The sequence below is a fragment of the Poromitra crassiceps genome (genome assembly GCF_964638095.1).
Source record: "Poromitra crassiceps genome assembly, chromosome: 3".
Taxonomy (NCBI): Eukaryota; Metazoa; Chordata; class Actinopteri; order Beryciformes; family Melamphaidae; genus Poromitra; species Poromitra crassiceps.
This window is the reverse complement of record NC_139625.1, coordinates 93,925,270-93,941,685: the sequence shown is the minus strand read 5'-3', so window position 1 is coordinate 93,941,685 and position 16,416 is coordinate 93,925,270. Positions and strand designations below refer to the sequence as shown.

Below are 16,416 nucleotides of genomic sequence, written 5' to 3'. Positions count from 1 at the left end.
TTGTTGCTGCTGCCTGTATCAATGCAGCTGTATCAATCGCTGATCAAAGTAAATCAAATGACTGATGTGAATACAAGCTGCTGCTTTAGACAGCCCTTCAGCAGACTATCCAACGCGGATTTTCATTCTGACATTAAATCGCGGATACATTAAATATCCGCTAAAACTCTGATCATGCACTGCGCTTCATTGAACGAGGAAATGGGTGTGGAAATGGGTGTGGGCGTGGATAAACTCAGCTGTTCATAATGTGATTGGCTGGCGCACCTCTTTCGCGTGGACGCGCGCCTGTGCACGAGCGAAAAACGTGCGCGTGCACAGGCAGATCCCAGGTCCACTTACCTAGTAAAAAACCAGCGTCGTAGTATCAGTTAACTAGATAGCTTTGATCCTGTTCAGTCAAACCAGATCAAAGGGACTTATCGCGGATCTGTTAAACTAGTTTCGTAGTACAGGGCTCTGGTGTTTAGATGGAATGTGATTAATATGATCTGGTGTTTAGATTAGATGTGATTAATACGATCTGGTGTTTACATGAGATGTGATTAATATGATCTGGTGTTTACATGGGATGTGATTAATATGATCTGGTGTTTACATGGGATGTGATTAATATGATCTGGTGTTTACATGGGATGTGATTAATATGATCTGGTGTTGACATGGTATGTGATTAATATGATCTGGTGTTTACATGAGATGTGATTCATATGATCTGGTGTTTACATGGGATGTGATTAATATGATCTGGTGTTTAGATGGGATGTGATTAATATGATCTGGTGTTTAGATGGGATGTGATTAATATGATCTGGTGTTGACATGGGATGTGATTAATATGATCTGATGTTTACATGGTATGTGATTAATATGATCTGGTGTTTACATGAGATGTGATTAATATGATCTGGTGTTTACATGGTATGTGATTAATATGATCTGGTGTTTACATGAGATGTGATTAATATGATCTGGTGTTTACATGGGATGTGATTAATATGATCTGGTGTTTAGATGGGATGTGATTAATATGATCTGGTGTTTAGATTAGATGTGATTAATACGATCTGGTGTTTACATGGGATGTGATTAATATGATCTGGTGTTGACATGCGTCAGCGCATGTAAATCGATGTAAAGTGAACAGCTGTGTGACATCATGCCCAAAAGTGAGGAATACAGTAACGGGTCTGCCAACTCTCGCATTGACCGTGACAATTACTTGACACCTCTCACATACTTCTCACACACCACTGTGAAAAATAAATTCATACTGTAATCATACAACCTAAAGCCGAAAGCGTGAATAATGCAAGACATGTCATACAGAAATGAGAGACACGGAAAAACGTTTGACGAGAAAACGTTTGGAGCTTTTATAGACTAAACGTTACTCCGTACGGGTTTCTCGTCGCCGGAGTGTTGAAAATCTCCACTTTGTCCGCGCGCCATACGGTAGTTAGAGAATCTCCTCCTCTCCTAATACATCCATGCTGCTGCCCTGCTGCAGCAGGCAGGAGTCAAGACAGAGAGAGGGCATCATGGGCATGCGCAGATGAACACAGCCAGAGAGTAAACCGTTCCATCGTTTAAGATTTCAACTCTGCAGCCCATTGAAATGTCAATCGGTTTGGGCTTGTTTAAATCGATTGAGGTGTTTATATGGAGCATTTTTAATCGCTTTGGGCTTTTACACCTATTTCAAGCTATTACTATGGCCCATGTAAACGTGTCTACTGATCATGGTTTCTGGAGTTTGCAGCAGCACATTCAGCCATCTGATGTTGCTCTCACCGGTGTTTCCTCATTAAATTATGGGCTTAGGCCCAAAATGTATCAGTAGACTCACTGTTCATGGTGAGTACCCATATGGGACATCCCAACATGAAGCAGTTTGGGCTCATCATCTGGCTTAGCATCATGCTTTACAGAAACAATTCAAACGGCTATACGAGGGATCAGCCGAGCAGCATTTTGGTCAACAAACCGCGTCGTGGCAAATGGAACCCTATGGAGCTTGAGCTTTGGGAGGCTTGAGTGTCTGACTCTAGCCGGCTGACCCTGTTTACATTTTAAAAACTGTGACAGTTCACACAACTTTAACGCGACATGCATATATTATACATCAAACTCTTGAGCTACTTCTGCTCTCACTCAGAATGTCAAAATATAAAGCGATGTGATGTATAGTTTTTGAGATATTAACGTTTGTTTGGCACAACTCATACTAGTTAACTCATTCATGGCCAGTTTAGGACTGCCAATATTTAGCACAGGCCAAAGATTTTCATAATTGTTGGTTATCTTTCAAGACCCACAGTAAATTATCTATTAGCACCAAAGTGATTTGCAATACCTCAAAATGAAGATGTACGTCTCTGGGTTCACCAGGAAAAAAAAAGTGAGCTTTTAGCATGTTCTGTACTCTACTTATAGCCATTTATATACACCCTGTTTTCACCAAAAAGGTCTCTCTGAGAAGAGAAACAGCAGAAAAGGCAATTTTTGTAAAGGACACAATCTCAGGCAGAACTCGCTCTCAATTCTTTTATTTTGAACTGTATTGACATCAGACATGTAAATATTATTCGTTATGACACAAATGACAAAAAAAAAATATATATATATATATATATATACATGAAGTGCTTTTTTTACATTCAACAATACAGTTTACTCAGTGTGAGTGAGTGTGCAGACAGACAGACAGACAGACAGACAGACAGACAGACAGACAGACAGACAGACAGACAGACAGACACACACACACACACACACACACACACACACACACACAGAGAGAGAGTTCTGTCCACAGCTGCTGCTGGATTGCACCTCCTTCCCAGGGAACACTATTGATTGCCCCGCAAATTAGCATAGGAGGGGAACACCAAACTGGTCTGAGATCAGCGTCTAGCCTCCTCTGCCTCTGCATCGTTTTCCTCCTCTCGTTCGGGCTGGGACGAATGCTGCGACACAGGAACGGGTCCGGCTTGGCTTTGGGACCAGGCGCTGGAACCGGATCGATCATGTTCGTCACGGGTTTGACTACCGCGAACAACTCAATCCAGGTTCGCCCTGCAGCAAGGCGACCAGCGCAGCGCGCCGAGGGGCCTTTCAATGGCGTTTCTCCTCTCTGCAACAGCAGGCAGCGTTTCTCCGTTTTCTCCTCCTCTTCCATTTCAAAACAACAGCTGCGGTATGTGTTTGTTCACGTGTTGTCGGCTTGGCTTTGAGGCCAGGGACCTGATACCATGTCACAGGCTGGGGAAGTCTTTGAACTACGCGCTGCACTAATAAAAACAAAAACACGTCAAACACGTCTATGGCGTGGAGGGCTATTCCTGATAACACGTTAAAGACGTCTTTGGCGATGAATGAGTTAACTGCCGCGGGGTTCCGCATTTCTGGGTGGCAACTGGCAAGTGACGTCACGCTGATTCATCCTATAGGAAATGTTAGGTCAAGTTTTGAGATTTTAAGCCATGAGCTATTTAATAGTTAATACACAGTGTCGTAAGATGTACGCACAAGCGAACACGTTGGTTTTGTAAATTTCATTTTTGTCCTGTGGCAGGTGAAGATCTCTCTTTTTAAAGCCTACTGTACCCTGCTGTATACTGCCCACTTGTGGCGGTACTGCAGAAAAGGCAGCGTGCAGAGACTCACAGTGGCCTATAACAGCATGAGGCTGCTGCTTAAAGCACCAAGAAGCTATAGTGCCAGTCAAATGTTTGTAGAGATCAGTGTAGCCACCTGCGCAGCTGTAATACCAAATCTCAGTTACAGATGCATGTGCAGATTATCAGACTCTGCAAACAGCATTATTTTAGCGTTAACCAACCCTGTTTTGAGCTCTGTTAGGTTCTCATCCAGACTGTGGAACCACTGGTGTTTTAGCCTGTATGTAAAAATGACCATGGTGGAATATCTTGTAATGCCTGTTTTATAATCTGTTCAATCCGTGTATGTTGTGTTCTTTCGTTTTCCTGTTTTAAAACCAAATCGGAAAAACCAAATAACGGTTTCGTTTTTTTCTTTTTCCGTTTTAAAACCAAAACGGACAAACGGAAAATCCAAAAACGAAAAAATAGGAGGTTTTTCTGTTTTAAAACTAAACGGGAAAAGAGGAAAATCAAGTTTTATTTGTTTTGTTGTTTTGTTTCTGTGATATTTCGATATTTTTTTAACCCCCCGTGAATGCTGGGAAAACGAGGAGAGGAGGAGGCGCATTCCGCGGAAGTTTCAGTCTCAGAAAACAGGAAGAGAGGAGTTGTATGGTCTGACGTTTGCTTGTTACGTTTTGACAACTTATTGCAGTTATGGCCGCACTTGAACCTTATCATAACTTGATCCACGAACTGTTTGACAGTGGACAAACATACTCCGAGATCAGTGCCGCTCTGCAGCTTTCTGGTTAGTAACGTTATTTCGTTATTTTTTATCTTGTTTGTCGTTTTTATCTTGTCCTGTGGCTATGCTTTCAAACTTATATCAGCTAAAACAGATGTTTATGTAACGTTACATTAACGTTAGCTTGAAAGCTAATGTTAGCTTTCAGCTGTTATATTTGAGGCAAACCTGTCGCTCATGTTGTGGTGTTGTACAGTATAACGTAGCGACTAGCTAGCTTGTCTGTCTGACCATCTGCATGTCTCTTTGTCTGTCAATCTGTCTCACTGTCTGTCTACCTGACTGTCAGTCAGCAGATAGACAGACAGTCAGTAGCCTACCTCAGTCAGTGACTAACTGACTCTGTCTGCACGACTGTCTGTCTCACTGTCTACCTGACTGTCTGTCTGTCTACCTGACTGACTGTCTGTCTGTCTCACTGTCTGCCTGTCTACCTGACTGACTGTCTGTCTGACTGACTGTCTGTCTACCTGACTGTCAGTCAGCGTCTCTCTGACTATGCCAACCTGTTCATGGGTAAATTTGAAGAAGACTTTGTATATCTTAATAACCCCTTTTCAGAATTATTACTTTGTTGGTTTAGATTTATAGATGACATCTTCTTCATTTTCACGGGCTCTCTCAGTGAACTCGAGGGATTCAGGAATTACATTAACTCGAGACTGCCATCGATTAAGTTTTCTTTAGAATACAGTTATGAATCAGTTTCTTTTTTGGATGTTTTGGTCCACAACACTGCACCACTGACCACCAATCTGTTTAGAAAACAGACTGATAGAAATAGCTTTTTGCATTTTTCTAGTTTTCACTCCCCCAGTCTCAAAAGGGGTTTACCCTACAGCCAGCTCCTTCGAGTTAAACAAATCTGTAGTAATGACACACTTTTTGAGCAAGAAGCTTCAGATTTATGTGACCGTTTCCGGGCCAAGGGCTACAACAGCCATGACCTGGATGTGAGCCTTCAGAAGGTCAGGGATTTAAACCGACATGACCTGCTCACTCCCAAATCGCCCTCGGGCCACGGCACTAAAATTGTATGTGCCACAACTTTTTCTCCGGTGTCGCATGAAATAAAAAACGTTGTTCTCAGCCACTGGCATATTTTATGCAGTGACCCCTTGGTAGGACACGCGTTCAAAAGTTCCCCTATTTTTGCTCAGAAACGGGCTCGAAACCTGAGAGATATGTTAGTCAGGGCAGATTGTTATACACGCCCTACACATTTTTTATCCAATTTACCCAATGGTAATTTTCCTTGTTCGAGCTGTTTGCAGTGTAATGCGATGATCAGAGGTGAATCCTTCACTCACCCACACTCTGGCAAGAAGTACAACATTAAAAGTAGAATTTCTTGTAGATCTAAATTCGTTGTATACTTGTTAAAATGTCCTTGTTCAAATGTTTATGTGGGGAAAACTCGTAGAGAACTCAAAACCCGTATCTCCGAGCACAAAAGCAAAATTCGCAATAAGGATGAAAAATCTTCTGTAGCGAGACATTTCAATGCTATGGGACATGAGGTTTGCACCCTGAGGTTCCAGGGCATTGAAACTGTCAGTCCATTGAAAAGAGGTGGGGATAGAGATAGGGCCTTGCTACAAAGAGAGGCTTTTTGGATTCACACTCTTCAGACAGAGCATCCGAAAGGACTTAATGAGGAACTGTTATTGGGCTGCTTTCTGTGAATGTGCAATTTTGCAACATATTTGTATTGTCTATTTTTAATGTACTTAGTAATATGCATTCCAGCCCTAGTTTAATCTCTCCTGTCTGTTATCACAATACAGCTGGACTTCTTTCTAGGCCATTATAGTGGAAACGTGCAATTATTTAAGCATAATTCTTGTTTTAAAACATTTCTATTGTATTCTGTATTTTGTTTTGTATCTATCTGTAGTCCAGACCTGGCTTACTCCGCCTACCTGTCACTTTGAATACAGCAGGGCCTTTACCTAGGCCTGGTTCTGCTCTCCCACATAGTGGGACTGACCAAACTATTGTATTTATATATGCATACATTGTGGTATGTAGACATTTTCTTTGATAATGGAATTTTTGTGTTGTGTATTGCTTGGTTCTTGAATTCTTTATATATTGTAACTGAATTTTGATATTTCGTTTATTGAAAGTACTTCCGTTCTTGGTGTATTTAAACGTCATCTCCGCCTGACACAGCAACACGCTGAAGAAGGCCGTTAGGCTGAAACGTCCGTGTGTGTGCTGTACCTGGTGTTAAGCTGGAATAAACCAAACGAAAGGACATTTTTGTGTGCTGGCTCTCTCTCTCCTACCAAGCGTCTCTCTGACTGACTGTGTGTTTCGCCGGTCTACCTCACTGACTGATGTCTGTCTGCCACTGACTGTCTGCCTGACTGTCACACTGGATGTTATGTAATTTAGTGTAGAGCTTTCGTTGCTTTGAATTTGACATTAGCCCAGGCATGACAATTGAGGCCTCTTTTAGGTCTGTGACCTCTGACCCCTTTTGTTTTTGCCCATCCTTAGTCTTCTGCACGGCCCAGCCACCATCACAGTCTTCATTACCAGTGTCAGGCCCAGTCTCCTGAAAGGTTCCGCCTGTGTCGTTGGTGTCCGGGCCATCGTCCAGGGTTGCTCCACCCTTCGGCCCAGCCTCCTGGACACCCTCTACACCTGTTGTGCCTGTTCGTCGCTGCCCAGGCCGCATCACCTGCTCACTTCCTCCATGGGGCGACTACTTAATTTGAACTATACATCAACTGACACTTAACCAGACCAGCTTGTGATTTGTGTATCTGTTTCAAATAAATGTACCATTTGAAGGGGCAGCTGTTCAAAACCCCAAGCTAAACGTCCTGGACTCAATCTCAGAGAATCCTTCACATCACCTCTCACCATTGCCAGTTACACACGTCATTAGTACCCACAATCAGGATTTAATTACCCCACCTCAATCTATGCCCCACCTTCATCCTTTGCAGTGTTCCTTTAAAGGTTCTGTTAATCTATTTGTTCTCATGTGTTCTATTGATCACACTCAATAGAACACACTCTAGGCCGTGTCAGGTCACTCCACCCTGTCCACCCTTTTGGTCATCGGTCAATTGATTATTATACAAAAGGTAGTTCTGGCAGGAGCAATTTGAATAGATGATGGAGAGTTGGGATAAGACAAGACAGTTTGGTCTTTTTTTATTTATTTTTATTTAAAAGGTTTACATTTCCTAATATGTATTATTGCCGCATGTATTTCATATGCTTGTTCCCAATACACCTGTCAGGTGGATGGATTATTTTGGCAAAGTTCAGACATTCCCTTGGAGAGAGACAGAGACGCTGGTTCAAGGAGTTTTGAGCACTTGTTGGCAGTGCTGGGGGGTAATGCATTACAAAGTTTGCAAGATTACAGTAATGCATTACAAAGTAATGCATTACTGTAATCACATTACATTTGTCTGTAATAACAAGTAGTCCCTAAATCCGGTAATCACATTACAGTTACTATTCAAACACTTATAGCATTACTTGCATTACATAAGTTCTTCAATTATCTGCAGGATCAGGATTGAATCTGCAGCATGATGGGAAAAGAAACAACAAACATGCAGTGCTTTTTCATGCACTCGATTAAACCAGTGGTTCTCAAATGGGGGTCCGCGGCACTTTGCCAGGGGGTCCGCGAAAAGTTTTCAGGTAAAAAAAAAAAAAATTTTTTTTTTTTTTTACTTTATAAAAAAAAAATGATACATGTTACTTATTCCTTCTCAAACTACTTCCTACATGGTGCTAGTCTATCAAAAATATATTGGCTGTCATTGATTGTGTTGCATAGTGGTTTTCTGTACTGTTGACAAATTGTGATATTGTAAGTCGCTTTGGACAAAACAAAAGCGTCTGCTAAATGACGTAATGTAAATGTAATGTAATAAAAAAATTATTAAAAAAATTGTGCAAAATCTTCATAGTTCAATGAAAATAGTTTATGCTTTAAATCTAAAATAGTTCATGGATTACATTCTAATAACAAACCTATCAAATTAAAAGTCAAGCACGTTACCGTGGAAACAATTAAGCTTAGCCCAAAATCACAAATCAGAATGAGGGGGTCCCCGGTATATTTTCTATCTTGTAAGGGGTCCTTGGCTGAAAAACATTTGAGAACCTCTGGATTAAACAATGCAACGACTAGATTGGATGGGCTGGAGGGACGGGGAGGAGTGAGGTCTTGTGTATGTCCTACTTATTGGGATATGGATTTGTGCTGATATGGGCATATGTAATGTTTCATGTTATATTGTTAACTGGCAATTAGGTGACAAGGCATCTCAGGCGATGTTGCGGAGTAACGCAAAAGTAATGTAACAAGTAGTGTAACAAATTACTTTCTCCAGGGAGGCATTACTTTTTTTTAAGTAATGTGTGTAATATATTACTTTTTTTTACTGATTGTTGTCCATTGCTCTATCCCAGCATGCATCAGAAGCTGGAGTGTTGCTGAGCTCAGGATAAGAGGTTGTGACTGACCCCGTGTGGACAAGAGGTTGATGTTCGGTCAGGTTACAATTTTGATCTCTTTACATCCAGACTATGGATGCACATTGCTCATTAAATAATGACCATCAAGTATTCAGCCAAGCCATAGTATAAATAGTCTCTTATATTTGAACATGTATAACAGGAAATCCGGGGGTTCCCAAAATCTGCAATTCTCCTAACTGTAGTTTGTCTTTATTGCTCATAATTGTATTGCATCAACTGCATTAAATGCTATCCAGTATTTTCCCATGTTTCTGTGCTTGCATGTACAGTATTTACAGGCAACCTCAGTTCAGGGACAAGGTTGTAATACTTTGTCTGGGAGTATTGATTTTTGTGACATGAAAGCTTGCTGTCAATTGCAGTAACCATTATTCTAGAAAAGCCAGTAACATTTTTGTTTTGTTTTATTTATTTGCACACAATAAAAACAGAAATGGATTAAAAACAAAATACAAACAAGAAAATAATATGCAGGTAGAGACAGAAAAGCCTAGAAGGACTTATTCTACCTCAGAAAAGCAAATAACAATCTGTACAAAGCACACAATACAACCGAAAGAAGAAGGAAAGAAGAAAACAAAGCCAGTTTGGCCTCTCTCCTCTATGTTGTTTTTATTTGTCCGCTTGTGTCACTTATTGTAAAGCATCCTTGGGTTCCTTGAAAGGCGCTCTATAAATCCAAGTTATCACTTATTATTATTATTAAAACAAATAGACAAAAAATAAAAGAAGAGTAAAAGAAAAAAGTAAAAATAAAAAGCATTCAAAATAAGTGAGTAGAGTAGACAGACAAAATATACAGTTTACACTTCATGAAGTCCATGGGTGCGTTCGTAAATCCACTCTGATGTTCCACACTGAAATAAAACGACAGCGCAGATCTATGCTACATTACAACGACGCTCCCAATTTACGAATGGTCCAGTGTGCGCTCTGGCGCTCGGAGCAGCTATTTCCAAACGCACCCCATGTCAAATATCTTTCGTTTGCCTCTGCTTCTATTTAGAGATGCAAGACGCAAAAATCTGCCATCACATGTTCTCAACGGGATCCTGGCATTTTGTCCGTTGACAGGCCTTGGTCAAACCTTTTATTGGCACCTGTGGGAAAGGTGGGAGAACTTAACTTAACTAACTTAACTTTACTAACTTAACTTAGAATGAGAAGCCTTAAATACAGTTTCATATCTGTGACATGAATGAGAAAGAAACAGCTCACCCTAAAATCCAAAATACATATTTTTCCTCTCACCTGTAGTGCTATTCATCCATCTAGATTGTTTTGAGATAGCTGTCTGGGTTTTGGAGATATCAGCCGTAGAGATGTCTGCCTTCTCTCCAATACAATGGAACTGGATGGCACTCGGCTTGTGGTGCTCAAAGTGCCAAAAAAATAAATTTGAAAAACCCAACAGCAGTGTCTCTTTCCAGAAATCATGACTCAAGATAATCCACAGACCTTGTTGTGAGCAGTTTCATGTAGGAACTATTGTCTCTCGACCGAACTACACCCACTAGCTGCTAACCAGTGTTGGGCGTAACTCATTACAAAAGTAACATATTACATGTAATATATTACTTTTAGCAGTAACTCAGTAATATAACTTATTACTTATAGGATTTAAGTAATATTATACCAGTTACTTTGTCAAGTAACTCAAGTTACAAATTGAGTTATTTTTTTAAATCAAAGCACTAGATACAATCATTTCCAAATCAAACTGTGTGTTTTTATGCAAATAACCACTATAGATGAGAATAACAAAGGAAAAGAATAACATTTAGAATTTTGGATTGTTTACACTGACTTCAAGGCGGTTGAAATTAATTTTTGGGATGGTTCCGGGGCGGCGATGTCATTTTGCTGCTGCTGTTGTTTTGGTAAAAGTAATGCAAAAGTAGTGTAATAAGTAAAGAGTTACTCTACATGGAAAGTAATATTGTAAAGTAACTTATTACTTTCAAATGAAAGTAACTAGTAATATGTAGTATATTACATTTTGAAAGTAACTTGCCCAACACTGCTGCTAACTAGTTCCCACATGAAACTAGCAGCTGCAGAGCAGCAGCTAGCTATCAGGTGTAGTTTGGTCAAAAATAGTTCCTCCATAAAACTGCTCACAACACAAGTCTGTGGATTATCTTGAGTAACTAGGTCATGATTTCTGAAAAGGCTGTTGAGTTTCTCCATTGCATTTTTTGACGCTTTGAGCACCACAAGCCAAGTGTCATCCAGTTCCAATGTGTTGGAGAGAAGGCAGACATCTCTACAGCTGAGATCTCCAAAAGCTAGACAACTAACACCAAACAATCTAGATGGATAAATAGCACTACAGGTGAGGGGGGAAATATGTATTTTGGATTTTAGGGTGAGCTGTCCCTTTAAAGACAGATTGAAGAGTTCCTTCCATGAATGGCTACTCACTGCCAAGCGCTGCTGCTTGCGGAGCTGCTGGAGTCTGAGCAGGTCCATGGCAGAGGCAGTCTCCCGTGCAGACCAGTTCAGCTGAGCGGAGAACATCTGAACCACAGACTGAGGGATTCCATATCGACCGTACTGCAAAAGGATCCAGTTATGTGTAAATCACAATCTAAATGGATCGGTCCATTTAGATTGTGGAGAATTTCGTTTTTTTTTTAACCTGGACCCCTCTCCTCACATTAATTATGATCTGACGACTCACCCAGCGATCTCCGCGGCGTTTCTGGCCGTCCTAGCATTGTTTTGAGATCAATAGCGTCCAAGCCAGTCGTAAAATGGAGCTCCGAGGGGGCCAAGTGGCAGCCTGTCTTTCCTGCATCTAAATAGCCAGTTTTATTCCCGTTTTCGCCACATATCGTCATAATCTCATCCCTCAACAACCACCAGACTGATATTCCCCCCGGGGCTGTTTCCTGATGTCTCCCAGGGATCAAATTACCTCATTCGTGATCTCGGTCACCAAGTCTCGTCAAGTCCTGCGATACTTTCCTGCCGGCTGACCAACTGGCCAACTGGCCAGCCGGGCCAGAAACGCCGCGGAGATCGCTGGGTGAGTCGTCAGATCATAATTAATGTGAGGAGAGGGGTCCAGGTTAAAAAAAAAACGAAATTCTCCTTTAAATGATCGTCTCAGATGTTTCCTAAAGTTGAGATTTCCATTGGAAGGAACCTTTTGATATATGAACTTGGCCAAATACTAAATAGTAATAGCAATGTTCCTAAATAGTAATAGCAATGTTCTAAGTCATTTACATAATATGGATTTACAGTGTAAATATGTGGTAGGTGTAAATACATTTGATATCCATTACACCTACAAAGTAGCATCATTCATGTTTTCACTGCAGCTGAAGGATCCTTCATTGGTAGAAGTTTTATGACTTTTGGGACCATGAAACCCTCTGATAATCAATGGTAAAATTTAGTAAATAATTTTGAAAATGTTTTTTTTTTTTCCAAATGGAAAAATCCCTGAAAAATGTATGAATCCAACAGCAGCACTGATCTGTGAAGTGACAGCGTACTCTAATTTGAAGCCAATACCTTGTCAGAAAAGGGTTCCATTGTCAGATCAATACCCTGCAGCTGGAGTCTTTCCTCCAGCAGGGCCTCCAGGTTCACCGAGGTCATGAACATTTTCTTCTTTCCCTTCAACCGCAGCCGGCGGGCTTCAGAATTGGCCGAAATGGATGGACTCCTCTTCTCCTCTGGGTCCATGTAGGTGTGCATGCAGGCGCTTTCTGTGGGTAATGGCTCTCTGCATGGGTTTGACGAGGAAGCGGGTGCAGCTCCTCCGGGATGATCTGGTCTTTTTGCTGGGACTGTGGGGGGCGGGTTCAGGTGTGTGCGTGCAGATGTTTCCGCCCGTTTATCCATGTCTGAATTGATGTGCACAACACCACATGATGCGCTCAGAGGTTCAGAGGGTGGAAACATGGCCTCTGGGTGTCTGGGTGTCAGATTCCAGTCTTTGGGGCTGAGGAGTTCTCTGTTCTGGACTCCTGTCAGGGAGAAGCATCTTCTCAGCAGCTCTGGTCCTGCATTAAAAGCCGTTAGCTCCACGCAGCTCCTGCTCCGAGCCCTGGCTTCACAGGCATGGTGAGCGCTCGCTGGGCTGTTCTTAGGGGGTCTTAGCGATGGTGAGCTAGCAGGCAGGCCTCCTGGGACACTCTTTTGAAAGGTCTTAGTAGGGCAGGGGGAGGTCAGGGGGAGGGCGGGGTACTCGGGGGACGGGAGGTGGCTCGACTCGCAGCCGGACGAGGACCTGCTCATGGACGAAGGCGTCTTTTTGTCCCTCCCTGAAATAAACAAGTGCAGCGTGTGTGCAGATCATGCAGATTTCAGTTAAAGTGGCAGTTCACCCAAAAATGAAAATGCTGTCATCATCTGCTCACCCTCCTGCTTGTTGAAACACAGGTGAAATGTGTCCATATATAACAGAGGGAGGTTGCCAGCACAACTTACTCAACTGAAGTCAATGACGACTGGTTGTTTTCTCTCCAGTTGTGCTGGTAACCTCCTTGTGTAGTCTGTTATATGGACAAACTTCACCTGTGTTTCAACTTGCATGGGGGCTGGAGAGTAGATGATGATGTCATTTTATTTTTTGGGTGAAGTGTTCCTTTAACTGCACATGCATTGGATGTGTTGCCCTTATAAGAAAGAAAGAAAGCAGCAGGGGTGTGGCCAGTGTTGGGAAAGAGTATATAGCCAGTGTGGAAGGACATCCAAGAAAGATGTATGAAAAATAATTGTTCAGAGAAAAATTTAAATAAAATATTGGAAAAAAAACTAAAGTGTGAAAAACATGTGAATGGAAAGGAAAGAAGCAAGCAGTCCAGTCTGGTGAAGCATTGAGCCGTTTATTCCTCACGCTCAACCATGACAGTAGCACACTTCAGAACTGGCCAGACTGTTGTAGATATGGTTAGTTGAACTTTGACCTTTAGTTACGTCACACAAACTGTTTATTGAATTGATCAGAGCAAACTTTGTTCTACTCTTTTCAAGGTTTTCCTCAGTATGCATTTCAGTGCATTTACAATGATAAAAAAAAATGCCACATTTTAAACAAGTATAATTATACCAATTAGTGTTTTTTTTTATTACTCTGCATAATGCAGTATTCAGGCACATGATAAAATATTGTGCAACAATATATTATACTGAACTACAAAAATATACACGCAAAAACAGCAAAATCTTGAGAGAAATATACTGTACAAGTGTGGAAAATAGGCTACTCTGACATCATCCTCTCCCCACATCAGCTTAGACATTTACAAGAGCCTTCAATATACAGTCGGCACAACTCACTGTCCTCTAAAGACTTAACCAAACCAAATAACCACAATAAAAAGGATATAGTTATGAGTAAAAGCAAGCATTCACAGTAAATATGTACTGCAATTACGGGAAATTATTGTTTTTCAAACTATTTAAAACTAGAGTGGAAACACTTTTTTCTTTTTTTAAACTCTTGTTGTCACACAACAGTCACCATTTTCAGCAAAACGCAAAAACCACCACACGAGTCGCCTCACAAGGCCAGATCTATTTGTGAGTAGACCTACAAGCGGCTCGACATAGACATTGTACAGGTTTCTGAGAAAGACCTTTAGAGCAGTGCTTCTCAAACTGTTTCATGTCAGGACCCCAAAACTGACACAGATTAGACACGGACCCCCATTTATACGATTTTGTCCCAGGGTCCCCCATCTGATAAGACTTTTTCTTTTAGATGTTTTATTACAAAAAGTGTTTGAAACACATGACTGAAATAGTCATAGATTCTGTCATTGTGTTACTTATGGATGGTATTATAGTGAAAATATTAAATAATGTACCCCCCTTTTTGCTGGCGACCCCCTGGAAAGCCCTCAGGACCCGTGGGGGTCCCCGGACCCCACTTTGAGAACCACCGCTTTAGAGACGACTGGTCTGCGTGATGCAAGTAAGCTCTTTAGTGCCTCAATAATAAAGATAGAGAAGATTGTACTTCCTATGTTTTTTCTTTTCAACGCTATAGAGGGCCAAAATGGAACGTCACTTCCTGCTTCAGCACTGTACCAGAGATTTTCATCCGCCATTTATTTTTCCATAGACATTTCGTAAAATGCTTATAAAAAATTGTTTTACTTCGTCAAACCAAACGGTTCAGATATATTTAGAAACAGGAGAGACCACATAACATTTCACTGGGATCAAAATGTAAAAAAAAATGCGGATTTATAGAAAATGTTTTTTCGATGTTCTATTTTTAAGTTTTGGTCCGAGTGAAATGTTCTATGTTCTCACTCGATTCTAAATATAGCTGAACCGTTTGGTTTGCCGAAGTAAAACTATTTTTATAAGCATTTTACAAAATGTCTATGGGAAAATAAAGGGCGGATGAAAATCTCTGGTGCAGTGCTGAAGCAGGAAGTGACGTTCACTTTGGCTCTCTATTGAGAAAAGGTAATTCTGGTAAAGAAAGGCAGTGGCATGGCAGCTCTCAAATGCATTGAAACAGATAGAGATCATAAGAACATTGAAACAGATGTGGGAGTAGAGATCATAAGAACATTGAAACAGATGTGAGAGTAGAGATCATAAGAACATTGAAACAGATGTGAGAGTAGAGATCATAAGAACATTGTTTGATTCAATGATGCGGAAACAGAATCAAGTATGACAGTATGAAAGAATAAAATGCTAGGGGGGGAGGGGGGGAAGTGAGCATCGTAGGCAAATGAGGCGAGGGCAGAGTCTTTCCAAAATAAGAGCATGAAAACTGGCGGTCTGGAATGCCCAAGCATGGAGAAGAAGTGTGGAAGACCACGGCAGTCTTCCTAGTGAGGGATGGGGGCAGTGGTCACAGTCGACTCAGACTGTCATTACCGTTCTCCAGGTTCTCGGTGCTCTCGTAGCAGCCCGAGTCGCGCGGGGAGTCCCCCGGCAGGCCGCGCCTGTCCAGGAGCAGCTTCTCCTGGGAGCCTCCGGACTGACTGCCTCGCTCCGGGTTGCTGCTGCCTGCAGAGCACAACACCACCAACAGGGGGCCCACAGTCACTTTCAGAGATCCAAGGGTAGACCTGCTACAGTAAAGCAGCATCTGTGTGTCTTCCTGTATTTCTACACGTATGAGGATTCAATGTCCTCACAGTTACACCTGTGTGTCTTCCTGTATTTCTACACGTACGAGGATTCAATGTCCTCACAGTTACACCTGTGTGTCTTCCTGTATTTCTACACGTATGAGGATTCAATGTCCTCACAGTTACACCTGTGTGTCTTCCTGTATTTCTACACGTATGAGGATTCAATGTCCTCACAGTTACACCTGTGTGTCTTCCTGTATTTCTACACGTACGAGGATTCAATGTCCTCACAGTTACACCTGTGTGTCTTCCTGTATTTCTACACGTACGAGGATTCAATGTCCTCACAGTTACACCTGTGTGTCTTCCTGTATTTCTACACGTATGAGGATTCAATGTCCTCACAGTTACACCTGTGTGTCTT

At 41.6% G+C, this 16,416-nt stretch overlaps 1 pseudogene across 1 annotated transcript in view; it reads right to left on the bottom strand.

Annotated features, from left to right (window-relative positions):
• The window catches only part of LOC310773371 (SAM and SH3 domain-containing protein 1-like), a 42,900-nt pseudogene that overhangs the window by 11,921 nt on the left and 14,563 nt on the right, over positions 1–16,416 (bottom strand). The window contains exons 9-11 of the transcript in view: positions 15,793–15,924; positions 12,457–13,211; positions 11,356–11,487 (exon numbers count right to left, since the gene is read on the bottom strand). The product of the transcript in view is annotated as an SAM and SH3 domain-containing protein 1-like (transcript). The remainder of the gene's footprint in view (positions 1–11,355; positions 11,488–12,456; positions 13,212–15,792; positions 15,925–16,416) is intronic.